The sequence below is a fragment of the Falco peregrinus genome, chromosome 8 (assembly GCF_023634155.1).
Source record: "Falco peregrinus isolate bFalPer1 chromosome 8, bFalPer1.pri, whole genome shotgun sequence".
Lineage (NCBI taxonomy): Eukaryota > Metazoa > Chordata > Aves > Falconiformes > Falconidae > Falco > Falco peregrinus.
This window is the reverse complement of record NC_073728.1, coordinates 39,641,108-39,668,920: the sequence shown is the minus strand read 5'-3', so window position 1 is coordinate 39,668,920 and position 27,813 is coordinate 39,641,108. Positions and strand designations below refer to the sequence as shown.

Below are 27,813 nucleotides of genomic sequence, written 5' to 3'. Positions count from 1 at the left end.
TGTAACCACCAGCACATCAGCGGGTCGCTTTTTCTGAGCAGGCGCATGTGCTAAAGTGGAGAGGAAGGAATGTTGTGCCAGAGGTCTTTTATCTGAGTAACTCTTCAAGAAGGAAGATGGGTGGCCCTCAGGAGGGGTGCAGATAGTGTTGCCTGGGGCTGTGTGGTGGTGGTTGGTGTTGCCAGACCTGCTGCTGCATCCCTGGCTTATGAGCTGGAAATTGTGTTGCTGAACTAGGATGACCTTGTTACTCCAAATGGAGCCACTTTTTCTGCCCCCAGAGTTTATCCAATTGTCTGTTCGTTTGGCAACCTGAGCAGAGCAGTGTCTCCAGCTGGACTGCTGGATGTCTGAAACTAAGGCTGTCTGTGAGCAGATGGGAATGTTCCCATGTTTCTGTCTCCAGCTCTCAGGGACCTGACTGAGACTCACAGTACTCAGAATGCTGAAGGAGGATGCCCAAAAAATTTCACAGCAAACGCAGCTGGAAAGCAATCCTTTTTTATTCAATTTGGATTTCTCGGGCTGTTTCTCAGCCTGAAACCCCGGTCTGAATCAAGTGATGCACAGTAAGGAAGGGTGTTGGATTCCTGCTCATTTCTGTGGTGCGCTCTCTGTCCTACTTCTCCAGCAAGTAGGACATCTGAGATTTATGGTCACCCTAGTCTCCAGCTTCAATCTCCCAACTTCAGCCCCAGCCCTCAGAGCCAAGGCTGAGCTCCAGGTCAGACTCTGAGCACTCTGCAACACTGCAAAATATTCCTGTGACCAGGGAAAGAAAAAGCAAATGGAAATACAGCTTTGTAATTCAGCCCTGGGAGCGCTTACAAGGACAGGGGACCCTAAGCTGTGATCCCTGCTACCTTCAAAAATATTATCTTCCCAGTTACTGAACATGTCTGTCATGGGAGCAGTGGATTGGAATTTCCCTGTTCCTAAATGACTGTGCTCACAGCCATGCTCCCTTACTGTTTTTCTGTGCCATTACAGTTTCAGGCATCATAAGCCGTGCCTGCACCATCCATGCTTGAGTCCAGGATAGACAGAAAACTGACTAAAGAAAATTAAGCTCCACCTTGATGTCCTACTTTTCTCAGGCTATGTTTTTGCAACTTTGTAGCAGATGGTATGTCTTAGGTATATCACTTTAGAGATGCCAAGTGATGTACTATCTATCAGTGTTTTTATTTAATGAGGAGGGAAATTCTGACTCCTACTTACACTTGGGAAGCTGCAACACGGAGACAGGTGTGATGCTATTTCATACTGCTGTATCATCCACCCAGAGCTCTCAATAGCTATTTTTAATCTGGACACTAAAGGAACTATTAATTAGGAAAACATATCTGGATGCCTAATAAAAATTGTAGAGACTATAATGGTGTATTATAGCATCTTAATTTTCTTCAGAGACTACAATTAGCAGTGAGTTGGTCTGCACTATGATGATTTTTTTTTTCTTCTTTTATCTGACAAAATAAAGGTTGCAAATGTAGGGCAGCTGAGTCATAATGGGAGATGTATGGGATTCCAGCCCAAAGCGCTTTACGTGCGTGTCCAGTCAATACACTTAAAAGGAGCCATTTTACTTAAAAGCTGATGCCTCTAAAGTGAAATGTGCAAACCATTAAAGGGCTCTATGGCACTCGGTGACAGCTTTGCTTTTAACTGCAGTAGGACAAATACCAGCATTTAATACTATATGGTATTATAATTCAATAAAAGAAATGAAACAAGGTACAGCTGAGCAAGGAGGAAAAATATAAGTAACTGGGCTGTAGTCACTGTTTTTAAAATGTGAAGTAGGTGACAGCATTGAATGCAACTGCTCATAAAATAATGCCACGGCATTTTGCCATTTACATATAGCCAAGTCCTTGGGTTTATATCTCAGCTTTAATGTGGCACAATAGTTTCCATTACCTGCATATCAGATCAGAGATTCTACATTTCTGGTGGACTTTCACTGCTGAGGTGATGTTACCCAATTCTTCTGCTTTGTGGGACCACAAAGGAGGACGATTGCATCGGCACAAGTTAACTTTATTTTCCTTTTCACAATGAAATCAATTTTTTTGAGTGAGTGCTTAGATGTGTACTTTTACATAGGAGAATATTTATTAGTGAAACACATTTCTTCTGTACAGGGACTTGATTATCAAGTCAGCCGAAATCCATAAAGGCTAATTGAACTTGAAATACTTATTTCTTTGGTGTCCCTCTGTCACATCTGAATATAAAAGGTGGGAAGTTTGCCCCTGAGGAACTTGGATGAGGTTCATCCACGTCCTTCTAAGGAAGCAGAAGACAATACCAATCTTGCTGGACCTCTACAAACAGCAAGTGAGCAAACTCTTTGCAGTGGGCGTTTTTCATTAGAAAAATGTAGCAGAAAGGGTAGAAAATGTAAAAAAAGAAAAAACAAACAACAGGAAAACACTAAAAAGTAGTAATCGGCTGAAAGCGCTATGTGAAGTGATCCTGGAGCTGATGACCTTAAAAAAACCAAAAAAACCAAACAAAAAAAAACCAACCAAAAAACCCCACCCTAGCACCAAAGTAAATCTCACCACTGCCATCATTGCTGAATGTACCTTTCGTTTCCTCTCCACAAAGCAGAGGTACAAACCACTTGGAAGTCAACCAAAAGCATCAGCGTCTCCCTGTTGTTGACGTGGGTGGGAAACCCCCTTCTGCCGTACAAGTCCTCACACGGGGGCCGTTGTGATCGTGTCTTGTGGGGGAGAAGACGAGCAGTGGATTCCACCTGGCTCCCTTGAAGCCCGCTGGGTGCCGCAGCGTTGATGCTCAAAGGGTGCCCAAGCCTTTGGTGCGGCACACTGGGAAGGCTGTGGCAGGTTCTCGGGGCTGTCACTGCCTGTGTCAGTACTGCAGCCTTGTGCCTTCCAACATCCTCAGCTGCTCCACAACTGTAGAAAGATTATTTATTTTTTTTCTGGTAATCTAGGACTTCTCCAAGATGGATTTTTCATAACTCACTTCCGTATGTTTCTAAATGTGGGTAAGAAATCTGATGAATGAAGGAGGAAACGGGATCTGTCTGAGGCTATGCCCCCCCTCCCCCCCTTCCCTTTCCTTTAAAAAAACTTTTTTTTCCCCCCATGAAAAATCAGCAAATGTGCTGATGTGACAGTGACTTTTTCATAAAAGGCTCAGACTGACCTGCTCAAACCCACTTTGCTGCTGGGAAAGCCCACACCATCACCCTGCTCCTGCCTTGGCTGGGTGCGGGAGGGAGCTGGGAGGGGGAAGCAGCGACCCGGGCAGCCCGCAGAGCCACACTCCCTTCTTGGAAACAGGGAAAGGTGATTATGGATAAGCTGGCGGATTTGGGCCGGAACCAGATCTCAGGGACACTTAAAGAGGTTTAGCAAGCTGAACGTCATCCATTTTCTGCAGCCTGGTCCTGGGGTGGGGAACTAGTCCCCCATATTTTCACAGATGCTTGCAAAAAAATATAGCTTAGACTTGGTGAATATTAGACACTTGGTATTGTGTTTTAAATTAATTCTTCTGCCTATACCTTCATCTGCCGTGGTACGAATGAACATTACAGGCTGAACATTAGATATTTATGTTCATTTAACAATCTGTAATAAGCTATTGGGGCTGATTTTGACATGTGCATTGAAGTTATTGCTTTTTTATCAATATCACGGTACATTTGTCAGCAGAGACTGATAATTGTATTGCTATGTATATAACCGATCTTGTAGTGTGACATTCTCAACACTGTGCACAAATTGAATACATTTCGTCTTAAATGCAAGCCTATTAATTAACATCAGAAAGAAACAGAGAATTTTAAACTGCCAACTATGGAGCATCTCTGAGCAGTGTCTTCTCTGGTAAATAACTCAGTCTTACACGATCACCTACTTGTCTATTTATTTATTTGGTATAGGATGCCAGAGGAAATGTAAGGTCAGAGGTCTGAAATCAAGGGCACGAGAGGCAGGACAAAAAGGGCTGACAAGGCTGCTGTAAAAGCACGAGAGCATATTTCTGTGTTAGCAGGCATCAAGCAGCATCTGCTGTAGGTATGGCAGCAAGAGTGGCTTTCGTTCCATTCCTTGCTTTTCACACACCAGTAACTTAGACAAATGCACTGCATATGTGGACACAGGTAGTCATCTGCACTTTTCAGAAGTGTCCAGCCAACTCTGAGTTTTAATTACTTCTAACTTCTCTATTAATTTCCTTCCAACCTGGCTGCTTTTTATACAGCCAATGATGAACTAAATATGAGGCCAGGTTTCAAGAAAAAGTAATTTTAAACCAGGAAATCCTTTTAAAATGATAAATATTAAGTCACATGCACTGGAATATGTGGGATTTTATGCACAAGGAAGAGAAGACTTAAGGCGGTGAGAGCACTGAGGGCCTGGGAAGGATTTCCCTGTCATAGCTTAATGGGGTTCGTAAGAGAGACGATGAGCCAGACTATGCTTGAAAACTAATTGCCCATTATTTTGGTGTGATGATGGTTAACATTAAGATTTTCTGCAGTTCAGGTTACAAAAGCAGTGAAATGCGGTTGCTTTTATCAACTCACCGAAGCGTAACAAAACTGTAGTAAAAATTCACTGGGAGAAGTTGCAGTCTTCAATGTTTGCCTCTTCTGGCAGAGTATAAAGAAGAAAAAAAAAAAAAAGGAACTGTACCTTATGCCAAAGTAAAAGCCATTGCTTAGGAGTTTTCTTTGGCATATAAAATCTGTGCTACAGATATAAGGCTTCTGCCACATGAAATAAAGCAAAATGAACTCTGGTAAGAACAAGACCAAGCAGTATAGGATGAGAGGCCAGGTACTAGAGAAGCTCTAACCTTGTAATCAGCTAAAAGACCGAGATTTCATATTACAGTTGAAAGTAAAGATGCAACCTCAGTATTAAGACCAGAGACAGAGCAAAAAATAGCATGGAAGTAACTGCCAGTCATCTTGCCAAACTTACCAGGATTTTCTCTTGGTAGCAAAAGATGGACCTGTATGAATGTATTCCTGATACTTCAGTAATTTTCACAACAAGCAATAAGGCAGTGCACAGGTCAAAAAGGGACGGGGAGAGTGGGACCAGCACACAGAGAGGATACACCTCTGTTGGATGTAACCAAAACACAACACTGAGAATGCAGGTATTTCTTTCCTATTTGTGTAAATGTCTTACGGCGGTATTTTTCATCATAAATATTATTTTCCTCTCCCTTAAAAAGTCTTCCTTGTAAACTCATGTTTTGCAGTTTCCTCATTGTCAGAGAAGGGTGTGAAGGGAAAACGGTTGGCTTTAAGTAGCTAGATGAAGTAATGTTTATTAATTTCAGAAGCATCTCTTCTTATCAGAATCCACCCACCTCTGCTTCCAACAGCACCTGTCGGAACAGTTATGTGAAATTTGCCTGAACCACTGTAGTCAGCATCTTCTTGATTCCTACTGCAACGAGTTTTCCATTTAGTAATAACAATACCACCAGGCAGCGGTTGGACTAGTGAGCTAGAGAGAGGCAGATTCTTCTGCCTTCTCATTCCCATGCACAGATGGAGACGAGAGGAGGCCCGGTTTAGCTTACAAACATGACAGTGTAGCTAAAGTTGCTTTTCAACTTAAATTGACTGTATCACCTCTACATATTCTGCAAATTGATGTGACTGTGCTTCCACATTACTTGGTAATATATTCTGTGCTAATAATGCAACCATTTACAAAACACTTTCTAGTTTATCATGCAAAAAATATTAATCAGAAGACGAGCATAATCTGAGAAAGATCTTGTTCCACTAACAGCTCCACAAACAGCCACGTGTAATTTTTTCCAGAAATGACTCAAAAGATCACCTGCTAATCCACTGACTGGTACAAAAGAGCTGCCATTAGGTACAACTCATAGGAAGGAGCTCCCAAAGGGCATGACACTGAAAAGCACTGTGGGCTTTGCGCTTTGAAACCTTTCTTTCCCTCACACCTGCTAGGCTGGCACAGCTGAATTTTCCCATTCCTGTCAAATCTTTCCAGTTTAAGATGAGTAATAGTGCCAGATTTCTGAAGAGATATACCACTTAACATCGTATTCTTCAGTAAAGATCCTCTTAAACACTTTTATTTGCAAAGGTTACTACGACAGCTGTTTGGCTGAATATATTTTCAAAATGAGTGTTTACGTTCTTCCACAGCTATTTCAACTCTTTTTTCTTCATGTGTTGTATCTAAAACATGAGTTTTTATCAAATTTGTAACGTGAGTCCTTTAATTTATTAAGACTATTCTGTTTAATTGCTACAATTCACCTCATCTTCTGTAGGGTACGTGCACCATCCACCTTCAGTCTTTAATTGACTGCGGTTTTATTCGCTGCACCTCTTTCACCTTATCTTAATTGATTGTGCTGTGTCAGCTCCTTTTGAAATACCAAGCAGAAAAGACAAAGTGTTTTCATAGATTTCAAGGCCATCACAGCTCTCCAGCCTACCACCCCGTGTGAGGCAGATCGCAGACATTCACACAGTCTGCCTCAATTTTGAGTTATTGAGTCTGCAGCTCAGTCACTTGTGGTTGAGCTAGAACATCTCTTCTAGGAAGTTTTCCAATTTCAAAGACTTCAAGTGACAAAAATTATCCCACATCCCATGTGTAGCATCCAAATGTTAAATTGTTCTAACAGCCAAATTATGTGCAATGTTAAAAATTTACACCTCATTTCTGATAGAACTTCTTCAGATTCAGTTTATAGACAGATGACCATTTTATGCCTGGATCTTGTGACTAAAAGGACTTCCAGAATTATACAACTTCTCTGATTTATTTAATGGGCTTAAATGCAGACTGAAATAAAAGTGGTATATAACTGCAAAGGGATTTTTCAAAAGATAACTTGAGTACTCACTGGACAGTTACAAAGGCAATTAGTGAACATACAGCTGGGGTTTATATATATATACAGAAATATATAAATGATGGTTAAATATTTATATATATATATATATGTGCACCACAGGTATGGAGAAGGGACTAGATGCCTAAATGGGAACTTCTGTAGGAAATCTCCTGTACCAGCACAATCGTTTAAAGGCTAGTTAGTCCAACGCATGATTAAATTACTAACTCTGCTTCCTTCCTCTTCTTCATCTTCTTGTGGGCATCTTGGAAGTTGTTCTCAGGTCTCAGATGGGCAAGGTGACTACATTAGGTGTTTCTTGCAAGGACAGAGAGAAAAGCAGGGCAGCAGAACTGCAGGGTGCGATGGTACAGGCGGTGAGGGAAATTACCAAACACCTCATGAGAAGTTTTTTTTTTTTAATTTATTTTCCTTAGTAGCTTGGCAACACATAATTCTCTAGTCTTCCGAACCCTGTCATCTAAATTATGTTAGGATTCAAACAGCTAGCAGACTGTAAACAGGAGAGATTAGTCATCCCCTGATCCCCAGCAATACCATTTTGGAGAGAGGGAGAGTGGCTCCTATATGACCCTGCACTGTTTACATCGGGGTAGCAGCAGGGAAGAACGTGGGAAAGTCAGATATGAGTGGCACTTCAGAAAAAAATTGAAAACATTTGTCAACACTGTGACCTACTACGTAATAGCTCATAAGTGGTGCTCAGCGCTGTCTCGCAGATGCCCTTCAGTGGGATGAACTGGAGCATCACAGTCTAGTTAGCGGGAGGCAGTCTGTTGCTCTGTTTGAGCTGGGTTCCCTCTTCACCATGGTGACCAAGAGAGCTATATCTGATCTGCTATTCTGGCAAGGTCCTCCATCATTTTTCTGTCTTCTCATCGCAAGCCTCCTCATCAGTGTTTTCCAAGAAACCTCAATCACTATACCTGACAGAGCCGGACTTCTTTCCAGCAAATGAATACAACAAGGACCTGGTGCCATTTTTGGGAAAATATGTTCTTCCCTCCTGGAGGGTTTCCAAAGGGAAGGCTACCACAGCAACGCCCCTCGAGGACAGGCAGCCTAACAGCAGCTGACCCAAGCTGTGTTTTCGGTCTGTGTATATCAGCAGTAAAATGGAGTGCGCTGGTGGGATGGGTGAAGGTGTGGCCTTCCAGTACTTAAAGGGGACTGGCAAGAAAGACTGGGACAGACTTTTGAGTAGGGCCTGTAGTGACAGGACAAAGGATAATGTTTTAAACTAAAGGACAGTAGGTTCAGACTAGATATAAAGAAGTTTTTTACGATGAGGGCAGTGAAACACGGGAGCAGGTTGCCCAGTGAGGTGGTTGATGCCCCATCTCTGGAAACATTCGAGGCCAGGTTGGACGGGGCTCTGAGCAACCTGGTCTAGTTGGAGATGTCCCTGCTTATTGCAGGGGTTGGGCTAGATGGCCTTTCAAGGTCCCTTCCCACCCAAACTATTCTATGATTCTATGGTTTCACTATGTATTTGAGCACTGACTTTACAGATACATACCAGATCATTTTGAAGTCGCTTGCTCCAAGGCTGTGAGAGTGAGTTGGAGTGATGTTACCTTTAGCTAAGACAGCTCCGTCTCAGAGGTGCCTGAAGAGTCATCCAAGCCCTGCGCTATTGTTCCCACTGCTGTGTTTTGTCTGGGCAGCCCAAACTCTTATAAACAGGAAGCAGGAGACTTCAGATGATTTCTCCGCTTGAATACAGATTGGTACAGGCATTTGAGATTGCTGCCCTTCTTACAAACAAAACTCATTTATATGAATATTCATAGCCAATTAAACTGTCTTGACTACTTAAGGAAATGCCTGGACTTACACATATTTACTGAGTGTGTGTTTAGGCTACAGGTCTTCCTCCAGGAGCTACAGATACCAATCTACTATTCAGTCCTCAAGCTGCTAGCAGGCATGTTTTTTTTCCTGAAACTCTTCTCCCATAAATACCAAATAATACTATAGTTTGTGCAATAGTCCCAGAGATATCGGTTGACCCAGACTGTATTTGTTTTCATGAGACATCTTTACGGCACTCTGGGGAGAAACCAGAGTTTCAAAAACAGAACATCTATCCTCAGACAAATCTGCTGAACTGCAGAGCCTTATTTCCTGACTTCCAGGTATTTCTTTTGGAGTGGATACAGTAACACTTGTACATCATTCTGAGTCACTCCTTGTGCATATGTGCACATTACATCCATTTTCTCCTGTACTGACAGGACATTGCCAAATGGTTTAGTTTAAATAGAGCTGGCTCTTCAGCATAATTTTTCACACACACATTTTAGCGCACTGAAAACTGAATTCTGATTTACAACCTTTTTGGAATTTGTTTTTCACCGCAGTTTATGCCAAAGATGTTTTATTCATATAAAACAAATGCCTAACATTTGTTTCATTAAGATATTAAACTTGCAGTCCGTTTGCTCCCACCGAAGATACCAGCCACGTAAAGGATTGCCAGGCCAGGCTCTGGCACAGGCATGGCTAAAGGACTCAGAAAATGGCATGTGAGCTCATCTTTTGCAGCTCTGACTAGGCAAGCCCTGTTGAGAGCCCTGATTCAGTGGCAATTAAATAAACCAGAAAAGCATCCAACCCCACCCTTTGCAGCTGGAGCTTTGTCTGAATGTGATAAGACATCATTAATTTTCAATTTGACCTCAGCCTATAATGTTCAAGTGGCCTCTTTGTTCTCATAGCGACGTTACAAGCAAGGTCTGAGTCAAGGGAACTGGAAAGGAAATATTAAAATAGTCCTAAAAACCTTTTTAGTCTTGTGATCTCGCTCCTCCTAACTTAACTGTGCACACCTTATCCATTGGACCATCACGGCTCTACGACGTGGATTTCCTCTTGGTTACTGCTTCTTTCCTAGGACAAACAACGCTGGTCAACCAAGGTGACCAGTTGTGCAATGGTAATAATGAACGTGGAGACACCGCAGCAAAAACATGTTGTGAACAAAACGGCAGGGCAAAGTTTATTTATATCAAATGTCTGTGTGTAAGGTTTGTAGCAATTTACAGGCAGAATAAAAGCTGAAATTCACTGATTAAAGTGTTCACTGTGAATAGCTTGTACAGCTCTGAATTCAAAGACATAGTTGAAGAAACTGTTATTACAATCCACTGAAAAAAGAGCTATTGTGAACCTATGGGCACATCAACAGCTGTCTATGGAAAATTATTATTATTAGAGAATAGAAAATGTCCTATTTTTAACAGATAATCCCAGAATCTGGGTTGAATTAGAATGAAGGAGAGCCCATCTTTCACATCCTTTTTCATTCAGGCATTTGGCAAGCTGAGACTTTACAAAATATAATTTAGGATGTTTAAATTGCTGTTTGTTACTGGTGCTTTCTCATCATAACACCTCGAATACTTTGGCAGAGGACCTATGGCTTGGGTCCCTCTGTAAATACATAACTACTTACTATGGTTCTTATGTGCTTTAGGCTGCTCAGTTTGGGTTCACAGGGTGGGATCCAAGGGGTGCTTTAGGGTTCTTTTAAAGTGTTTTTCTTTCTGCTTTTAAGCAAATCCAGTTTTCCATCAAGTAACACATGCTTTGTACTGAATTAAAACAAATCTTCAGAATCTCTCTCCCTCTGATAGAATTAACAGGACTGGATGGCACCAGAATTGGGACTAGCACTTGTTAGAGACTTCATTTTGTCGTCTTCTCTGTGGATGCTCTGAAGGAAGAAATCTTGGGGGATTGTCACATTGAATATGAGGGAAATGGATAGGTAATACCTTGACTGTGTCTTCAAAAACTTTCAACAGCCCGAGGCCAGCACAGAAACCTGTGGAGCTGCATGTGTCTGTGGCAGGCAAAGGACACCCTGCGCTCCGACAGAAACTCACTGGAGCTCAGCCTGTATCTCAGCCCGTCAGAAAGAAACAAGGAAAGAGGGTGGACAGAAAAATTGTTTCACCACTCACTGATGGTGCTCTGCCTTTTGCGGAGCAGAGGAAGACCTCGTGTGTTCTGGCCCCATTTCTCAGGGCACCTTCAGAAGGTGCATGAGCTTCCAAAATGTCTTTCTGCAGAAGAGAAAGGAAAGGGAGGTCGTAACACAAGCACAAAGAGGGGTCTCCAGGTGGAAAGTTAAACCTCCCAGCTTCCTGGGGTATAAATTTATGTTTGCTCACACTATTCATGTAAAAGGAGTACCCCACCTCTAGAATGCTATATGGTGCTTCCAAGGTCACCCTCTGTAGCCTCACATTTCTGATGCATTTTTGGGAGGGATATGGGGATGCAGTCAAGTCAGGAAAGGCCTTGGTCATTAAGGAAAGAAAAACCTGAAAAGTGGTGGCATAAGTACTGCTTGCCAAATTACATAAAAAAATGAAATTATGAGATTTCTGTTAACTAGCAAATTATAGGACTTTAAAATTTCCTCTCCTGAATATATAGACTTTAGGTTATATACATCAAGTAAATGACCTCAAGGAATATTTTTGCAATAGACCTGAACTATTTTGTGTAAGTTTAAGGGTATTGGAAAGGGAGGGATGATGGATAAACTAGTTAATGTTTGGTGACTTCCAGTCAGAGTCAAGCACAGAAACTAATGAAAAAAATGTTTGGGTTTTTTAATGCTGCCTATTAGACTTGTAGGTGTATGTACTCTTTCTGGGGGGAAAAAAAATTAACAAATTGAGCATGGGTTTGACTAAATTTCAGCTTCCTGATGAAATATGTTCAGACAATAAGGGAAAACAAGCAACATTATCTAGGTTCCACCACATTATGTGACCTACATGAACAGCTCAGGCATATCAGGCAGAAACTGAGACCTGATAACACTTTATAAATACCCAGATGGGGAAAAAAAAGTACTGTGAAATACTTCTACAGACAAATCACATTCTTGAGCAAATTTTCTGCTGGTCAGTGGGCAATGCTGGAACCTGAACCCAGCACTGAGTTCAAGGTTTTTTTCACTTCTCAGCGCAGGTATTAATCGCAGCAAAGCATCAGCGATCTGGTCCCTCTGTGCTGGAGTGATTATCACTGAGCTGATGGATGTAACTGCAAATGTTGTGAAGAGTCCTTCCAGATCTGCACTTTGTATTGCAGCTGTTAATATATTGTTTTATTGCTTTGTTTTCTTATCCAAATTTTAGTTGCCTGAATGACATATTAATTAACAAAACTCAGAGTGGGTTAATTCAACAACTGGCAGGCTTATATTTATCATTGTTCTGTAATACTACCCAAATGTCAGCATTTAGTTTGAGGAATTCCTCTGAACTAGCAAACCAGAGAATAATAAAGATGCTATAATTTTCTTTCACCAAAATAAACAGAATATTTTCTTAGTTAATTGTTTACATGTCTTACTCCTGTCACTTCTTTCCTTTCATCCTTATTCTTCTTGTTTTCCTTTATTCACATTTCATCTCTTGAACTCCTTATCTCTCTAATCCCTTATCCTTTATGTTCTTGTTTTATCTCTCATTCCACCATTTTATTCCCTGTTTCCTAAGCCTATCTCCCTTCCCATGCTAGGCTCCCCAGGCTTTAAATGCCCTCTGAACCCTTCTTCCCTTTCCCCTAGTTCTCTACCTTTCTCTTCTCTTTCATTTTTCCTTACAGCAATCTCTGCAGAACAATACTAGAAGTCAAGCTGGCAAGCTGACAAAAAAGAACAGTTGGAAAGAAAAGTTTACTCAGACAGGCACATTTCTTTTTTTTTTTTAAAAAAAATATCTATAGGAAGGTGTTGCCAAATCATCTGCTTTTTCAGATGTGAAACTTTTAGCAAGGCTTTCTGCAGTGCTGATGTGAGGGAAGGAGCAGGAAACACTATCAGGTTGCCAGATGACTTAAGGACAGTGAGGTGGGATTCTTAAATGCACGTGATAGCAGTAATTCAGGATATTATTCCTCATGTAAAAATAGCTATGCAAAATTAACACAAAGGCTTTGGTATAAAAAGATAAAAGCCAGGAAACTCAGAGCCTGTGCAGCTCTTTTTATCTCGTTTCATTTTGGTTAGGGGATTGCAGGGAAACAGCAGAAGAGATAGAGTGTTTACATTAAGGCATCTGGGCCAAGGTGTAGGTACGACAAAAGGTTATTGTATTCCTGCTTGTCAAATGGGTGGGAAGAGAACTTGAGTGTAAAGGAGGTGATCTCAGGCTGGGGACACACGGACAGAGATGAGAAACATGAAAGGCAAATCTGGAGTAAGTCACGCAGCGGCAGTCACCTACAAATTAGCAGGCTGGATGTTGGCCGGTGGGCCTGTGAACGAGAGAAAATTTCAACTGTGATTTGCACAGGAGTACGTTTGTTACTGGGGGATAGAGCAAACTCCTTCAGGCTTTGCATTATACAGTCTCCGCTTTTTAAAAGCTTAAGGAAATGTTCTTTCCCTGTTCAACCAACTGAAGCCGGAGCAGCTACAGTTGGCAAATATCTATTAGATTGCATTGATTTATTCTGGATTTGTATTTTGCTTCTGGAAATAAAATGGTGATGTGAAGAGAGCTGTAGATGGGATTTCTACTCCCATCCCCACTATCCGAGCTGATGACCCTGAGCCTTGACTTGCATTCCTAATAGGATAGACCTTCTTTTGTAAGAATTCTTTAGCACCTGTAGGTTATGAGCTCAATTAGCATCTATATCCTGAACTGAGCTGAGTTGCACAAGCTTTTATAGAAGTAACAACCAAATGGCTAATTAGGTCAAATTTGGGGCGTATCAAACTTGACAGTGTCTGGCTTACATCACTGTGGATTTACATAATGGAACTTAACGGCGCTGAAGAATCTGTTGTGTCAACTCTGATGACTCCGTGGAAGGTATTTTCCATAATTTCCTTTAAAACATAAAATACTCACTCAGAAGACTATCTTCTCGATAACTTTTCCATCTGTACTGCACAGTGCAGGGCCTATCACTGCTCATTGCTTGGGCTACTAAGACAGCAGTATTTCAATCAGTTATCTTATTTTTCAGAATTCAGTAATCAACGTCAGCAACCAATTGTTTAACAAATTTCCTTTTTAAAACCAAAGCCATTTTTCAGCTAAACCTGACCTGTTTTTTTTCAACTGCAAAAGCTTTGGAGAGACGGCAAAACCCACGAGGACTCAAGGTAAATGTGTCTGGCAGTCTTTTCCAGAGATACTACCTATCAGCAAGCAATAAAAAAAAAAATATCCAAACAAACCAACAAAATCTTAAGTTAATAAAGTTTTATATTCTTACTGTGGCTTCCTCTGTCTTCTAGCAGCCCATCCTGTACATCAAAGGTCACAAAGAACACAATGAGTCACTATCAAAACTCAAAGAATGCTTCGTGAACAATTACTATACATAAATTGCAGCCTGGTATTTCGTTTCTGTGCCAACTCACAGTAATACAGCCCATTTCCTCTTCATTTTTTTCCCTGCAGCTTTTGTCCGTAATAGCAAACAGCTTTGTTAATCTGCTCACAGAGCTTGAATTTATTTTTTTGGGGGTGTACTTATACCTTTGCCTTTTTGAGTACTGGGAAGCAGTGCTATGAAGTCTTTTGCTACAGCTCTTTAGGCAATGTTTCTTTGGTGTCAGAGACTACAATAACTTTATAATGCTGCCAGGCTTCCTAGCCAAAAACATCATTAAGAATACTGAAAGGGTCCCCTCTGAAACCCAGTATCGAAGTGTCCCCCAGAGAGGAATCAGTCATACATTAGCTCATGCCTAGCAGAGCAACTGAGCACCGGCAGCTGTGAAACCTGTGTGGATCCCTTAATATTTGCCATTGTTGGGAGAACTGGTCTCAGGATCCATTCACCCCGTTCAGAGGCCAACATGGTACCTTACACACTTTTAATACCACGCATGAGGGACAAAATAGGCCTTCTGTTCAGAGACGAAAGCATCTTAGCAATTGTCAGCTTTGGCATTTCATACTGCTATCCTCAGTTTTCCCACTTTTGGCAATACTTTCCAGTGATTCTTGCTGCAATCCCCTGAAAGAGAAGCAGAGATGTTCATTCACTTGTATAAGTTTAATATCTGAGAAATAAAAAAAAATGTTAAAAATTTTGCTGAATAAATATCATAAAGAGAAATAAAGGAGAATTGTTTTTTCAGAAGATATGATTTATATGTGTGTGCATGTGTATGTGTGCAATTAAGTAATGAATGCATACCTAGGTTTATACTGGCATTGTGTTACTACCTATGCACTCGAATTCTGCAAACTGGTTGGGGTTTTTAAGTAGTCTTCTGGTTAATATTTATTGTCTTTAATGAGCAGTATTATGGACTAGAAAATTGGGATGACAAATAGCAACAAATGGCATTCTTTCAACAATTCCACAATAAGAAAAGAGGGAAGTAAGATATTATCAGCTAGTTTCCTTCTGAAGAGAAGGTTAAATCAAAATTCTTTGGTTTAGAAAATTACAAAGCAAAAATACTTCAGACTACTATTTTACCTAGCATGGGAGGAAGATAGTAGATATTTTTAATGTTCCTAAAATAATCACATCCTATTGTACCCAGCTGTAGTAAAAGGTATTTTGAAGTAAAACACTGGGGTTTTTTGCCTCCTGTATTGTGAGAACTGTTCAAAGGCCCTTTTGGTTCATGATAACAGAAGTAATAAAACATGTTTGAGGGATGTATGCTTTGGCTCATCTGGCCATCCGCTAAAACACAGCACTCACAGTCTGGTCCAGGGCTTTGGTTTGTCTTCAATAATATTCAGATCAAGTACTGACATGAAGAAGACTCCAAGAAGGGACAGTGGCTGTCCTTACAATACACTCAACAAGTTTGGAGCCTAAATTTTCATTCTTTGCTCTGTTATTAACCTTATGCATAAACTTGTATGCATTTACCCATGTAGTTTCCAGTTTGCAATCTGTAAAAAGGAGATGGTAGCACTTACATATCTTTGGGGATTAAGATCTAATCCTGGAGGGGCTCCAGGCTGGCAGCATTTTACGCTCACAAAAAGCACCACTACAGCAACTGTGAATAGGCATAAGTACAGACAGGTCCTCACAAAAGTGGGATACATTTCTTAAATGCTATTCTGGGGGAATAATATTATCATGTAAATCTTATAAATTATTAATTATTAATAAAAATGAAGTGTATTTAGCATCTTTGAGTGAAAGCTGCTGTAGAAGGCTAATTCATAAATCTTTCTATAGCCAAATTTCAACAAAGCATTTGCAGTTTTTGTACATTCTTGGTCGATTAATTATGCAAACTTGCATATACACATTTAATCTCCATTTTGCATATGCTTATACCTATCTGCAAATTACAAGTTGCATAAGCGCTGTAGAATTTGCATACATCCAAACAGAAGACTCATTTCTGCAGAAGGACTTCTAGAAATGTGACCCCTTCTAAGTTCTACCAATAAAATACAGAAAACTTGCTGTCACTTATGATGTAGAGCAAAAATAGTGATGAAAGTGGTTGCTTGTGATTGAGAAAACAATACATTCTTTGGTCCTTCCATGCAAAAAAAATATTTCTGCTTTTTTTTTTTTTTTTTTTCCCCTTCTTCTCTTACCCTAACTGAATGTGGGTGGGAAACAGTGGAAACAGAAAGGGTCATGTTTGCTCCTCAAAATTTGAAGATGGTGTTTTTTTCCTTTGCCACAGATGCTCCGTGCTCATCAGTTGCCGTGTACTTCTGAGAGAGAAAAAGAGAGAGAGAAATTGCCAATAACATTGGTAACCTTAAGTGTAGGCATGCATAAAAATTTGCTGAAAATTGGGTTGCGGTACATGTTCTTATTTTAGATTTGCCCTTGTTAACATCTTTTTAATAAACAGGTGCATACACTTCCCCAAGCTGTCACTGTTGTTTACCCAGTCTGCACACTTTATAAATCTACTAATGGAATAGACCCAATCATCTTAAGGATCTGTGTTTTAATAAGCTAGAGTCTCAAAGTTTTCAGGAAAATACTTTCTGGTAATATAGTTCTGCTGGATAAAAGCTTCACAAGGTTTTCTTTTAAAGATAAAAAAAAAAGTGACACAATTGCACTTCTAAGTTCAGCACAACGTAATACAGAGTTTCATACATGCTTGACAAAGATTAGCAATGAAGTGGGATGGATGGAGGGAAAGGGAAGTGGAAAGATGTAAAAAAGGTAGAAAAGGCTTTTTCTGGTGGAGTTTGAAACCAAGAGGATGCTCTCCACTGAGTGCCTGGATCACTGTGGCATAGACTCAGGATTACTTTCACTAGCTTAGCATCAGTTCCCCCTAAAAGTTTAATCCCTTTCTCCACCTCTTGACCCAGGGCAGAAGAGCCCATCACAAGACAGGGGAGATACTATTTTTGATTCCTACCAAGTGGTGAAAGATTTTCAACCAAAATCTCCCATTTCCTTGGCAAGTGCTTGACCCATTAAGCTGCAATGCAAACCGTAGCCTTGCTCCCTCAAAGAAGGAGCACCTAGGAAAGGCTGTCCTTGGACAAGGATTATACATGGTGAATGTTGAAGGGATGGACCTTCCTCTCCATACTGCAGTCTTTCATTGCAGCCACAGTCTCACAACTCATTAAGAGTCACCCCAACTCTTTGACATTGCCTTTCCCTCAAGACTGCTTGGGCAGACACAGTTGTGCTGATAAAATGAGTATTTTGATTTAATTTGCAGTAGGTATTTTGTACCTGCAAAGAGCATAAACTCTCTCTGGGCATTCCCTAGAAGGTCTAAACAAATACCTAACTTTTATTCAACTCAACATAAGGAGGACATGGACCTGTTAGAATGAGTCCAGAGGAGGATTGTGAAGATGATCCGAGGGCTGGAGCACTTCTCCTATGAAAACAGAGTGAAAGAATTTGGGCCATTCAGCCCGGAGAAGAGCAGGCCCCAGGGAGATGTTATAGTGGCCTTTCAGTACCTAAAGGGGCCATCAAGAAAGCTGGAGAGGGACTTTTTACAGGGGCATGCAGTGATAGGACAAGGGGGAATGACAGTAAGTTGAAAGAGGGTGGATTTAGATTAGATATAAGGAAGAAATTCTTTTGTGTGAGGGCGGCAAGGTGGTGGGCCAGGCTGCCCAGAGCAGCTGTGGGTGCCCCATCCCTGGCAGTGCTCCAGGCCAGGCTGGATGGGGCTGGGAGCAGCCTGGGCTGGGGGGGGGTCCCTGCCCGGGGCAGGGGGGTTGGAACTACATGGTCTTTAAGGTCCCTTCCAACCCAAACCATTCTGTGATTCTGGATGCCATTAAAGGGGCCAAACATCTACTGCTGCAGTGTGGGTCCTGACTTCAAGGAGTACAGACCTAATTTATTGGGTCCATCCCATGGTTCTTTGAGAGCAGTGGCTCTAAAGAAACAAATAGTTACAGTTAATGTATTAGAGAGATTAATATATTAATTATTACTTAGCCATTGAAATAGGTAAATAAGTTAAAGGTATATAATTAACTGTAGTTCCATCTCATGAGCTTTTAGATTGCATCGCTGGAGATCAGTATTGTCCAATTGTAGATGGCAAACAGTAATTGCTGAAATTTCTTCTAAGTAATACCATGGGAAGAGTTTCCACATTTAATTCTTCACTGAAGGTGTCAGTTCGATAGCCCTGGAGAATGTAATCTGTAATATTTATCTCCAGAGAAGTTAGGGGAATGACAGTAGCAAAATACACATTCCCTCTCTCATTGAAGTTATTGCTGTTCTTCAGGGTTGGATGGGTAATTCCCTGCTTTTGTTTCACCTTGCCATGGATACCACCAGTAGAGTAGCAACAGAGAAATTTCTATAAAGCAGAAAACTTTTCCGCTACATATTTGACTGAAAAAGCTGGTATGTAAAATAAAAGCTATGTTGCTATCGTAAGAGGAAAATCTCTAGCTATCACCAGCTTGGTTCATACTCAAGTCTATGACCTACACGTGAGAAGTCAAATAACCCCATGTACAACCCCAAAGCTCTCCAGCCCTTAACAGGGGTATTTTAACCCAGAGCTTCGTATGACTTGGTGAGGTTATGAGTTGCGCAGAGCCTCATTAGGTGAAGAACCCTTGAGCAGACTCTGTGTTGGTCCCAGTCACAGTGCTCCACAAGGAACTAGGCTCATGGTGTAGACTTCACCGCCAGCATTATTCTTTCTGGGAAAAAAGGCAAAAAAAGAAAAACCTTTACAGCAGCAAGATTGGGTGCAGGACAGATAGAGTGATTTGCCGTGAAAAAAGTTAGAGGGGCTCATTAGAGGCAAAGTTATGAGGCCAAGCAAACAGTTAATCCCTGTCACACAGTGGTAACAGAGTTGCCAGCCTTGAACTCTAAATTAAAGGCACTCTCTGAGTGCTAGAGAAGTGACTCTTTTTTGCAGCTTCCTCAGTACCATCCGTCTACCATAATGCTGTGGTCTTTTTCTTTCTTTAAATTCTGGGCTCGGACTAATTACTGGCAGGAAGTGCCTATTTTTATGCCATTAGTATGCAAATGAGCGAGAAGTAGAAAAATATTCTAAAGGAACTGTTACAATATCTGTCCACAGATTACTGGCCAATTAGAACATGGGATTAGGGCTGTGGGACCCCAAAAGAGTATGGCCAAAGTCTTTCTGCTTGGGTGCCTCAAGTGTAATTTCAATGGGAACTGTATATACACGGTCCTTTTCCTAAAAAAAAAAAAAAAAAAAAAAAAGGAAAAAAAAAGTTCCAGCCTAAATTGCCTGCTTACAAATGAGCACTTCTACACTTGAAAAATGAATGCCTTCACTTCCTTGCCTCAATTTTTCTATCCATAAATTGGGGATAAAACATCCTGTTTGTCTGTGTTCCAGCACATGCTGGGGGCAAATTACTCAGCTGGACTGAAGGTCTCCTCATCTCTCACCCTGTCTGACAACGTCTGAAAGACAAAATCCTACATTTATAAAATTATTTATAATGTGGGCAACAAATATTAAAAGATTTTCAGGTCTTGCCACTTTTGCCTACGTAAAAAACAGGAAGAACTGCCTGCCTTGTGACATTTTGGTATTTCCATAGCTTGATAGTATCAGGAGTTCAGAGGTGCAGGAGAGTGGAAAACTATTGGAAAACAACTTTACTAGGCTTTTTGAACCTAGAAAATTGTGAAACAAAACACTGCATTATCCTAAGGGGATTTCTCATGCAAATCAGCCTTCTCGTCACTCTTTCATAATCACTGATTAGCCAGAGTAGGAAAAAATACATAATTCCTCAAGTTACTGGTCTTTGTGCTTGTCACAGCTGTAGTCTTTGGAAATTTTGCTTTATCACTCCATTAGATATTACTCATTTTGACTTCCCATTAAAAAAAAAAAAAAGAAAAGCCAACAGTTTACACACCAAAGATAACACCATGCTAAATTGAGTCAGCGTTACAAACATGCCTCCTCTGAGAAGTTTTGCTGGAGAAGTTTGTTACTTGCCGGGGCCGAGGAGGGTTCACAGAGCGGGCTGACACCCGCACTGCCCGGCCTTCCACAGCGGCTGCGCCGCCTGCCAGGGGCCGGTGTAGCAGGGAAACACAACTGAGAAGCGCTCTGACTTTCTCTCCAGCTTCTCTGAGGAAAAACACCTTTGTGGTTTTTTTTTTCCTTAGTGCACCTGGTGTAGGATTCCATGTTACTTATTCCGCCCACCCATCCCCACTCCCCAGGCTCTTTGGGCTGGCCTGTTCTGCGGTAGCCACAGCAAACGGTTCGTTTCCCCTTCCAGCGCTCGGTTTTCCTGCTTTTTTTTTTTATTATTTGTTTTTAACGCCCCGGTCCGGCCGCCGGGCCGGGAGGCCTGAGCGGCCCGGCCGACGCTGGGAGCTGCCCCCAGAGCAGGGGCTGCCCGGGCGGGCCGGGCCCCTCGCCCCGCAGGTCTGCCGGGGCAGGCTGGCGCCGGGCTCGGGGGCGAGCGGGCCCGGCCCCGGGCCCCGGGCCGCGGGCGGAGGAAGGAGGGGGCCCGGCTGGCGGCAGGGGGAGGCTGGCTCTGCTGCGCGCCGAGGGGAGGGAGGGGCCGGGACGCCGGCGCGTCGGTGCCGACGGTCTCCAGGCGGGAGTGAGGAGGAGGTGAGCTCCCTCTGGGTGGGGTAAGAAGCGGGGCCGCCCGAGCCAGGCAGGAGGGAGGGAAGGGGTCAGCGCGGAGCGGCGGGGCGGGCGCTCTGCCCGGGGCCGGGCGAGGAGGCCGGGGGCGAGGGCCGGCGGTGGCCGGCGCTACGCGAGAGGAGGAGGGGGGGGGGGGGGGGGGGGCCGGGCCGCCGAGCCCCGCTCCGTCGGGCGCGGGGGGAGGCGAGGGGAGCCGGCTCGCCGCCGCCGGACGCGGGGCTGCGCGCTCCGCCTGACGTGGCTCCCCGGCACCTGCGGCGCGGGAGGCGCTGTCGGGGACAGCCGGCGCCCCGGCTCGCCCTAAGATGGCCCCGCGGCCCTGGCGGCGGCCTCCGGAGCAGGGCGAGCGGCCTGGCCTCCGCGGCCTTGGGGCCGCCGGCAGCGGGGGAGGGCAGCGGCCCGGCCCGGCTCCGAGGGAAGGAGCCACTCCCCGGGGAGCGGCGGCGGTGGGGAGCAGCCGCTGCCGGCACGGGGTGCCGCCTCCCCCCGCGGTCCTAACATGGCTGCCCGCCCCTCGGCCCCGTGGAGCCGCTGCCTGGGCCGGCCGGTAGTCTCCGGCCCCTTCCTGCGGGCAGCGTCGGAGGACGCGGGGCCCGGTGCGGAGAGCGGCCTGGCTGCCCTGGGCCCGGCGCGGGCAGGGCTGCGGGGGAGCCGCCGGGACAGGCCCTGCTGCCAGGCCTCGGTCAGCCCCCGGGCCTGCCACAGCGCCCAGAGCCTTGAAAATGCGGCTGGGGGGGTTATTTTCTAAAAACACTTTTTTTTTTTTTTTAAATACAAGTTGCGTGGGGCAGGGGCCGCTTTTTGTAAGCAGTTATGTAGGGAGATGCAAAATCTGAACCCAGTTTCAGTCCAAGTGTCACTACAGCACAATTGAAGGTGGATGTGTGTAAATAGTTATGCTGGTAACACTGTCGGGAAGGATCGTAACCTTTGTAGTGGTGTAGTGTCATGCTTTACAAAACAGGAGAACAAAAACATAACTTCAATTTCACAAAAATGTGTGGAGTTTAGGATTTTGTTTGAACGCATAGTAGTGGAGGACCTGCTTAAATACACTTTGCAAGCAAATCCCAACTTCAGGAAAGTGTCTCAGATGAACAAGCCTTGGCAGGTCTGCACGAATCTTTTAACACATGGCTGTGATGACTGGAGTAGCAGACTGGAGGGAAGAAACCATTTGAGGTGCAAATGCATGCACTTTTTTTAAGAAGCAGGGGAAAGAGGTTGAACCTTACTTCATGGTAGGATTTTCTGGTTGATGAGAAGTGCGTGCATGTTACGGTGTTTTGGAGTTTAGCGCAATAGTCAAGTAAAGATGAGTAGCGGATTTTAGTGTGCCTTATAACAGTGGTGTGGCATAATTAAATAGAGCTATTTTATTGGACTCTATTAACCTGGTTAACCTTAAATCTTAACCATGACAGGGTTTTCATGTAAGGAACCTCTATACAAAGTACAATATTGAATTTTAATTGGCACTTTCAAGACCTAATGTAGAGTGTATTCTTGCTTCATATCTTTTTTTTTTTTTTTCCCTTTTCCTCCTTGGAGGTCCAGCCATAGTAAAATATATTGGAAGAATACTTTCTGTCATAAGTTTAAATGCTATGAATGCAGATCACATAAATCAATTAAGGGCAGGATTTTTTAATACAGTGCTGTTTTTTTTTGGATCTGTATGCCCACCACATGTAAAAAGATGGGGATCATTCTCAGTATTGCAATACCTTTGTCTTCCCAAACTTTCTGAACAATTTCCCAATTTAACTATTAGTTGGCCAATTGACAGTGATGGTAGAACCTGGGAAGCAAAACCACTGTCCAGCTCAAGGTGCTGGTGCTTTTCAAATAGTGGACAAAATTCCTTTTTCCCACAATAAATGCACAGTTTGAATTCTTGTGCAGTAACATAGTTACAACTACTGCCATTTGTTGCTCTTGGAATATTGCAGTAAAGCCCTGTGAAGGCAAGTACAGCACATAGTGGATGGGTCTTGTCCCACAGTTTAGCCTGTATGAAGGTGTTTGGCACACGAGTCACTAATATGATACCAGCATACATCTGAATTTCATTGTTTAGGGATTTGCCATGAGTTACAAACACCTGTTAAATAATCCTTGTGCATCTCTCTCCTGCGTTAGGATCAGTACCATGTGCAACTGGCACTGTTGCAGAAGTCGTGCCCGTAGCTTCCAAAGTGCCTGTGTTACAGCTGAAATGTGTCACTTGTGCTGCTAAGTCACTTAGATTCTAATGTAAAAGTTATACAACTTCCTTAATGTTGTTTTAAAACTAAAATACAGACATATTTTAAAGACCTGTTTGGCTGGAGGCCCATTTTAGAGTGGCCGGTAAAAGTAATAAACTATCCTCAAACATTTCTGCTCAATAAAATTTGAGAATATGAAAACAAAAAGTTCCTGGTTGGCTTTTTATAAATGCCTTCTACACCCTACAACTAGTGTTTGACATTGCCCATAGCTCAAAGAAGAGCCACGTGCCTTGAGCGTTTCAGGCCTCTAGCCGAATTTACAGCTTGGACTTCTGTTATTTTCTGTTTTGATCAGAGCAGTGAAGGTTTATGGTCTCTGACCAATAACCTGCACTGGTGAAAGTGTCTAGATAGACATTTTTATCATCAAAACAGCACTTTATCAGTGTATGTACTTTCATTCAGGGCTCCTGGAACAAACTGCTTGGGCAAAAACTGAATGGCTGTGGTAAGCTAGGATCGCACCAAGTGCTTCCTCATGTAGAGAAGGCCAGTAGTTTCAGAAGCATTTGTTGTACCTAAATTCCTTACTCTTTGTGTGGCCAGCTGGAATCTAGCTTAGAAAAAAGAAATAAAATATACATGCTGCATTGTTTGGCTTCACAAGATCAGAATATGTTTATACGATGCAGTCCTATATAGCTCAGATTAGGAGGGCCGTTGACATAAGGCATTCTTTCTGCACTGCTGCTGAGCAAATACTGAGTGTGGAATATTATCTTGTATTAGTTGTTTCAGCTGCAAAGAGGAAGTTTTGTCCAGAGACTTGAGATCTTTCCTGGTTAAATAACTGAGTTAAAGAACTGCTGTTTCTATATAAATTGCATCCTAAACTATGTGCTCAGAAGAAACAGATATAACCTATATGTTGCTGTGTGAAGAGAATTGTACTCTGTTATAAGGAAACATGCTGAAAATATATTTTAAGGTTGTATTTTTTTATTACTTATTTATATCAATATCACTAAAAATGGGACCTTAATGCTGACTGCTCTATTTGAGGGCTTCTGTGTGCTACTGCTTGAGACATAAGCTGTTGTATAGTGTCAGTAGTAACAAAACTAAGGTGAATGATTTGCTATCTTGAACAGAGTGAGTATCTCATTGTCTGGGACTAGTTGTATAACTTGCTAATACTGCTAATTTAAAAAAAATACAAAAGTGGAGAACAAACTCTAAAAATATATATGCAAGGCTGTTAGGAACCCATGCAGCAGACATTTGAGAAATACTTTGGCTACCATGGATTATTTTTTTTCCCCATTCATATGTGAGAGATGTTCTCTACCAAGTTTGTAAAGCAGTAGAATCATCTTAATCTTTGGTGGCAGAATTGTTAACAAGGGGCTCTAGAGAGCCTGCCTTCCTCTGCCCCCAGCCATCAGTAAGTGGTGCAGTTAGCAGTGGTGAAGCAGTGCCTTGGTACTGTAAGGACACATACCCCAGTGTGAATTTCATTTCCAAATAGATACATATCAAAGTATGTCTTGAATGTACACCTTAGCTAGCCATATTGCTGCATGTCAGATGTGAAAGTAAAAATAAATGTGTGAAGCACCAGACAGAGTATGAAATCTAAATCTGAAAACCATGTCTCCAAACAGTCTATTATCCTAAATCCTGGACACCATATATCTGTATATATGGGAGCATATATATATATATATGCTTTATTTTTGATCTGCAGTATTTCCTGTAGGCAAGAAATCAAAGATCTTTTCAAGTTATATATGACAATAAGTAGAGGAGCTAATACTTCAGATTGCTGATATTTTGGGTATGAGAAGCTCTTTGATGTCCAAATGAGAACTGGAGGAATGTCTAAAATTAACAATGAATTATGTAAAATTAATGATGAAGTGGCAGGGGGGTTGGAACTAGATGATCGTTAAGGTCCCTTCCAACCCAAACCATTCCATGATTCAATGAAATGCAGAACTTGGAGGAAAACAGGCAAGGCAAGGCACTAAGTGTGGTTTGGTTCCCCCCATCTCCCCGAATAATTATTTGTTAGGGTTAAGACACAGAAAGAACACAAACAGTTGAGCCACATAAATCCCAAAGTAAGTTAGTGCTATATATGCAACTTTGATTTAGATGTTTTTGTGTGTATAGGTTTACATATAATCAAACATATGTGTGAAATCTAATATATATGTGATTAGCGGAAGTTTTCTTGTTGGCACTTCAGGTGCAACTGGATTAAATGTCTTCCTACCTTAATTTTGCTGAATTGTAGTTTCGCTGAATTGTTACAAGAAAATTGTTGAACATATTGTTAGGTTGACAAAAAAAAAAAAGAACTTAATCAGTGTTGCATCTGAAAACATCTTTACATATTGTGTCTCTACAACAGTGTGACCAGTGTGGCTTCACTGCCATTTTCCAGTTTTGTTCCAAGAGTGGTTTTGGGCAGTCAGATGCTGTGTCTGTACAACAGGTTGTCTGTTAATGATGCTCAGTGGTACAAGTATGATATTGCCATAAATACTGTGGGAAAGTTTTCTTCTTAGATGTACAACAGTGGTCCTTAGAAAGGTTACTGGCAACAGAAAACTTGTGATGATGGTGGTCTTGATAAATAAAACACCATCAAACAAAAATAAAATGTAAGATTTCTTTCATAGTTGTTATTATTAGAAGCTGTCGTCGAGAGCTGGGGAACAACCCATGTCCCTTAAGTTCAGTTGGATTCAGATGTAATATATTGCAGTGTTTTATTCCTTCTCTGGGGTGGAAGACTTAATGAATTGATGTTCCATGATGGGCATTACTTACCCTGGCAGAATTCAGTGGTCAGGTGTGTTGGAATGAAGGATGAAGACCTTGCTGTTGCCATTCAGCCTATTTCTCAATCTGAAAAGACAAAGACAAGCTTCTCCCCACTTCAGAGAACTGAGGTTTTTGGTTCGTCTTCCTGAAGCCTAATAAAAAGTATCTAATGGAAACAGAACAGTTGTAAAGCCATTATATAGAAGAACTGCCAGAATATCGCAAAGCTTTGTGCGTACATGCAAGGGTAAATGTTTGGGAATGCTGAAAACTCAGAATGGAGTCATTAGCTACAGCAATGATGGTGTGTGACTATAGTGGCAGGATATTTGGGAGAAAGAATAGTAAAGATAGCTCCATTTCTAGGACCAGCTCTTAGAAAAATATTGCCCTCTTCCTGTTCTTTCCAATCAGATTGGTTTGGCGTGGGGGGAAGAAAGCCTCAGAGTTGTGCATTCGTGATATTATTGTGGAGAATTTGACTGTGTAGATCTTGATTGTATTTTCTTAGTGGTTTATTTACTAGGTGACACCTCTGTAAATAAAATAGGAATAAAGTCTATGTTGAGTGTAAAAATAAGGTGTTTCTTCTAAGTATCTTCCCTGGTGCATATAATTAAACAACTGCTTTCGCAGAAGCACCATAATTTCCATCATTTCAATTAAGATTTTGTTTTTTAAGTACAGATCCTCATTTCATCTGATGCTCAGCATCATATTTCCTGTATATCTTTCTTGCTTTGATATTTAATCTACATACAGACATTCCAGAAAACAAAAATTAAACTAGTAGTTGAACATATTGCATTTTTTTATATTCAAGTTCCTTTCAAAGTTTACACAATATGCTGTGAGATGACTTTGCAGAATAAGTAGTACAGCAGTATTTTGTGGTTTCCCAGTTGAAAGTTTTACCATTCACCTTGCATGTCTACTAGATTGCAGATTAATACAGTAAATTTCTGAGTATGTTGCATGTGGTTTGAGATAAATTTGAGTTCTCCAAATAAACAATAATCTTGTTGGCTTTAGAAAATAATTGCTTGTCCTGATCTTGCTTTAAGAAAACTTTGACAAGAAATACGCTTTTGTTATCATGAAGTCAGTTTTCTTTTTTGTTGGGATTTAAATGTAGAGGCAGGATTTATGGAAATGACTGTAGGGTGGTGCTGTCCTAATTAGTCATTATTTCTGGTGAGGCATAAAAAATTGGGCGTTCTTGTGCCTAAAACTAATAGCATGCTTTGTATTTAATCTGTAGGTCTTTTGTAAAACAAATGGTAGTGCTAATAAGTGCAACATATACACATTTAAAGTTCTTATAATATTATTCAGCATGCTGTTCTAGGCAGTCATTTAGGTTTTTAGTTAATAGCCTACTTTTTAAAAATTTAACCATCTCTCCCTAAAAAAATGTAGTTTTATATATATCCTTTAAAAAGCAGTATTTTTTTTTTAAAAGAATAGTAGTAGCTGACCAGGAACTTGCAGTGGTAATTTTGGAATTTAGTAGGGCTTTTCTACTAGTGTCTATTCAAGGATTAAAGAGAAAACACTACGGTGCTTTATAAAAGTACTAATACCTATTACAAGTTTTTGCAAAGAGTTTTAGGATTATCTGTGTGATATGTTCACTGTTGGGCTGAGTGATGTCTTTTACGTGTGGTTTTTTTGGTTTTTTGGTTTTTTTTGGTGTGTTGACCTTGTTGAGATGAATTGCCAGTAATTGGTATTTCACCCAGAAGCGACCCAGGTGAC

The 27,813-nt window shown here is 41.7% G+C and overlaps 1 protein-coding gene across 11 annotated transcripts in view; it reads left to right on the top strand.

Annotated features, from left to right (window-relative positions):
- The first annotated feature begins 20,675 nt into the window (after window positions 1–20,675).
- GTDC1 (glycosyltransferase like domain containing 1) overlaps window positions 20,676–27,813 on the top strand; it is a 185,979-nt gene continuing 178,841 nt past the window's right edge. For 3 of the 11 annotated variants that reach the window (XR_008748578.1, XM_055813007.1, XM_055812997.1), the window contains exon 1: window positions 20,888–20,974. The gene's annotated coding sequence lies outside the window, so the exon portion shown is untranslated. Of the gene's footprint in view, window positions 20,995–27,813 lie in introns of all 11 variants that reach the window. The other 8 variants (XM_055813009.1, XM_055813008.1, XR_008748577.1 and 5 more) reach the window with 6 other exon arrangements.